Source organism: Pinus tabuliformis, chromosome 4_2 (assembly GCF_031772625.1).
Source record: "Pinus tabuliformis cultivar Carrire ecotype Pingquan chromosome 4_2, CPIR1, whole genome shotgun sequence".
NCBI classification, from domain to species: Eukaryota; Viridiplantae; Streptophyta; class Pinopsida; order Pinales; family Pinaceae; genus Pinus; species Pinus tabuliformis.
In genome coordinates, this window is record NC_142304.1 from 303,225,588 (window position 1) to 303,230,723 (window position 5,136).

The window sequence follows — 5,136 nt, forward strand, 5'->3', positions numbered from 1 at the left end:
TCCCCCTTGTGGGGTTTTTCCCTAGTCTCCAACCAAATCCTGGTGTTTCTACTATGCATACTTTTCTTTCGTTGCTTATTGTTCTCTCTACATAATTGCCAATGTTGATAATGATTGTTGAGTCTCAAAATTGTCTTTCATCTTCATCCATATTTCCATCATTTCATAACAATTTATTCCTCATTTCATAACTATCTAGCCTAAAACCCTACATCAAGTAACCATCTCATAATTATATGGGTTAGGATCCTTGTTTTCCAAAATTATTTATTTTATGTATATAAAGTGAATTTATGATTAGAAACTAGGAAATTAACATGGTTTCATATATCTATATATGTGTTTATGAGCTTTGTGACATGTGTGGGCTTATTTGGAGGTTCTATAAGGGTCTTACTTGGCCTCCCAAGATCAAATTCGAATTTCAACTCAAGAGGTGGACCATATTCCAAGGAGAAAGATCATGGAGATCTTGATGTGTCATAGGATTTGTATCTAGTATTTAGGGATGAGTTGAGACAAGTATGGATTTAGTAGATATTTAATGGATATACATTTATTGAGTAGATATCCCTAATTCATGTATAAATAAGAGGAGCATCCTTCAAAGGAAGTGAACAATTATTAGTTACTCACTAGCATCAGATTTATGATTGTTCATTCAACATGAATAATATTATTTTCTTGCAATTATGAGTTATGAATGTTGCTTGATTCTTAAGGAGTGATAGTTGTTCATGTGTGTTCATTGAGGAATATACAGATCCCCATCAACCACAATTCACATACATTTGTAACATTGTTTAATTCCTGTTATTTTCTTTCATGCATGTGTGATTTACTTTCTGCAATTGTGTTTTTTTATATGAAGATTTAATTGTTTCTTGAATTCTAGTTTATGGTTTGATGCAATGGTAATGTTGTTGGAGTAGAACTATGAGGAAGGACAAAAAGGACCTCCTAAGTTAAGAGCCTCTTCTCTTGCTATCTACACATCACAAACCATTGCTCTTTAGTTTCTCTTTCTAGGGATAGCACTGTGAGGAAGGACAACCAGGGCCTCATAAGTTAGGAGCCTCTTCTATTGCTTGATGCATCTTGAATTAGAAACTTTTTAGTTTCTTTAAACCTAGAAGTTATTTGTAATATGCATTTCCTTTCTTTCTTTCCATCCTAAACAAATTTTCTACAACAATTTCATCTGAGGTGCCATATATTTTGGTTTGCTTCTAAGTTTACGAAACCCCTAGGTTGACATATTAAAATGAAAAGGGATTTAACATACTGTTAACCCACCCTACATTTTTGGCGCCGTTGTCGGGGACGCAAACTTAGATGTAAGATAGCTAGGATGATTGTTTAAGAAGAAATTTTCATTTAGCGTCATTTTTATATAGGGTTAACTGCATTTAGGCATTTTCATTTAAGTTTATTTTTCATATTGTATATATAAAACATAGAAATAAAACAAAACATCCACTAATCAAAAACCCCCATTCACTAAAAAATAAAAAAATAAAAACATAATAAATTTTAAGTTTTGGGTACTGTAAGAACCTCTTTCCAACTAATCCATATGTATATTTGTAAGAACAATGAGTATAATTTTGGAACAACTCACTCATATCCTAGCAAGAGTCAGGATCTCCTCTTCTTGCAAAGAAGAGATCTTGACAGCAGTCAAAAGCTTAACTACTCCTTGAGAAGAAAACAATGTATCAACATTCGAAGAATACTATACATTCGATGAGGAACAATTATTTGAATAGAAGATTGAGGACAAAGAAAAGTTGCAGCATGATCTGAATCAGAGTGGAAATCAAATCCTTATCGAAAGATGGTTTCGATGGTTTCAAGAAAATACTAGGTTAGATCAATTTCGTTTTTGTTCTTATTTTATTAAATCACAGTCACAAGAACTAGATTCGATCATCCTTGTATATTTTCATTTTAAAATGCAAAATTGAAAATGATTATATTTTTATTACTATTGCCTGAATGTTGACACTGGAAATTTAGTTACACGTAATGGTTTGTAATATGATGATATTTTCAATCTCAAATAAGTATGCTCTCCTCCTGTGTCTTTGCACAATCTCAAGGATCAGAAAGTAGGATGTCTATAATTTTTTTCAAGAATGAATAAATCAAGGGTTGCAATATGCTTAATCAATTTCACCTGTAAATCAGTTTGTCTCCATTTGGTAAAAAAAAAACATCCTAAAACAATATATTTTCTAGATTGTTTTAGAGTTAGAATATATATATATATATATATATATATATATATATATTAAGATTTTAATTTTAATACAACATAAAAATTAAAAAATTAATTAGAAATAAAATTCAATTTCTTTTTAAAATATTTTAATTTTAAAAACAATATAAAAATTTAAAAAAATAGGAATAAAATTAAAGATTTTAATTTTTAATACAACATAAAAATACAAAAAAAAAAAAAATACAATTTTTTTTTTTTTTGGCAAAATAAAACATAACTCAAGAGGAGTGTCTTTATATTTTGAAGTAACAGTGGTGATAATGGTTTTGTGAGCAGTTTCTTTGACTAGATATGACCCATTTATAGTTATTACCTTCTAAACAATTGGACAATAAAGAGAAATCTTTATGGGCTCTTACTGCCTGGTGAGTAGACCCAAGGTTTTTCTCTTTCAGTTTGAAGCAGTGGAGAAATGGTCTGAGCAGATGATGACTATGATTACCTCTTCAAGGTGGCACTGATTGAGGACTCTGGTGTGTGCAAGTCCAATCTATTGTCGAAGATTTAGTAGGAACAAGTTCAGCTCGAAGTCCAAATCCACCATCGGAATGAATTTCATGACTCAGAGTATGACAGTCGTTGATAAGGATTTGGGACACAGCTGCTCAAGAAAGATATCGGGCCATAAAAAGTGCATATTATCGAGTAGTAGTTGGTACACTGACTAGTTTATGATGTGACCAGACATGTAATCTTTGAGAATGTGGAGAGATGGATTGAAGAGCTTAGAGACCACACTAATGCCAATATTGTAATAATTCTTGTTGGCAACAAATCTAATTTGCACCATCTTAGAGTTGTATCTATATAGGACGACAAATAATTTGTAGAATGAGAAAATACATATTTTATGGAAATATCAGCTTTGGAATCAACAAATGTTGAGAATGTATTCACAGAAGTAATTATCCAAATTTTTTGGATTGTGAATAAGAAAGCTCTTGGGAAAACCCAGTAGTCGTGCCCAGTAAAGGATAGAAGATACATGTTGGCAATAAGGATGATGTGACAACAATGAAGAAAATTTTTATATATTTTTATTATTATATTTATTAATTCATTAATAAATAAGTAGTCTATTATTAGTAAATAAATAATTTATTGTACTTAATATAACTAAATGTATATAAAATTTTATATATTTCTATTATTATATTATTATATTTATCATTTATATATTTAGTTATTTTTTTTTTTTTTTTTTTTTTTTTTTTTTTTTTTACCTAATTTAACTAAATTTGACCTTGCTCCTTGAGTCAGCCTTTGCCCAGGTAACCGTTGGTGTCTCTGCTCTAGCTATTTAAACATGCTAAGCCTGGATCTGTTCTTCATCTTGTCCTGACGATGAACCACACTGGTTGGTTCGAAACGCGTCGACAAATGATATTCCTTGTGATTTTCGCCCAAAAAAATTCTCTCTAAATTGATATGGATCACAGAAGCCTGAACTCTATTAATGAAGAAAATTGGGTGTTGTGCAGAGTTGTCGTTTGAATCTTTTGCTTCTAAAGCGATTCTTTTTGAGGAATTGATTTAAATAAGAGGAGTTGGTCTGGCTACTGATAAAAGTGCACCGATACCACTCATCTAGGCAATAAAAAAAAATTATCAGCTAAAACCAAACTTCACCCCTCATCATTTGTTAAGCTCAGTCAGAGAAAAATCCTTAAAATTCATCAAAATTCGGCCCCTCTGTTTGAATTAAAAGTTATCCTATCTTCAAGCAGTTCCTTGTGATCTCTCTCTCCCTAGGATATCGATTGCCCCAGTCCATTATTCATTCAAAGATCTAAGATCTCATTCAATTGAGCGATATATTTAGAATTCAAATTAACCAGGTAGGAAAATCAGGCATCTGTTCGCAAAATATGGAAGAAATCAGGCCAAGAATTGGTTTGATCCTGCGATGACAACATAGAGAACCTACCAACAAAACTATAGTGAATTGTCAGTGATTGCACAAATGTCAAAATTATAACAATGTTGATGCTTACCGTTTTGATCCCATGGACTGTATAAATTTATTTCTATGTGCTTGATTTGATTTTTCTCTATATATTATGGCTCTTATAGCATGTGATTCACTCTTCTCTCATGAGCTAATGCACGCTAATGAATTCCTTTTGATCAGTGTGACTTCTTGTCTTCATTATTCATCGTTCTCCTAAAAGGATAGTCATTCATCTATCTCTTCCCCATCGAACTCCACGATTAAAACAACGCAGCAGATCAAAAGTACGAGTTTTTGGATACTAATATAATACACTCGGGTTCAATTTCAACGCCTACTATATCAAATCAAACTGCATGGCTAGATGCATAATGCATGACAATTGGGTACTTCTCATTCAGTTGCATTTGATATGCCCTTGTTGTACCTCCATGAGGAGAAATTTGAAGTCAACACGATGCTGGAGCTTCAGGAGGCTATACCTTAGTTCTTTTTCATCCTCCATTTAGCTACGATGTATCATCAAATTCCTTAAAGGGCGATCAGTGAGTCTAGCGGAATTGACAACGGAGAAATTATTCGACGGAGAGAAACTATGGGTGGTATGGTGACTTGAAACCACAATGAAAAAAGTATTTGCGGCTATGAATTGAAATCGAATCTCAGTAGGTTGTGTTAGATTTTGATAAGAGAATTTACCATGGCGCCCATAACAGTTGGAGATGAGGTTTCAAACATCATTCTTCTCTCCACTCTTTGTTCGTTGGGAAGAATATTATTATTTTCGACATCTCGGGGGGCTTTCACTCCAATTCAAATCCAGTAATTGCTCGCCATGAAGGACAGGACCATTTGTGAAACCCCAAATTCCATCTCAATGCATTTAGGTATCATAAATCAA

At 32.4% G+C, this 5,136-nt stretch overlaps 1 pseudogene; it reads left to right on the forward strand.

Moving 5' to 3' along the window:
• The first annotated feature begins 2,705 nt into the window (after positions 1 to 2,705).
• LOC149169189 (ras-related protein RABA1f pseudogene) lies at positions 2,706 to 3,340 on the forward strand (annotated as a pseudogene).
• Positions 3,341 to 5,136: the final 1,796 nt, after the last annotated feature.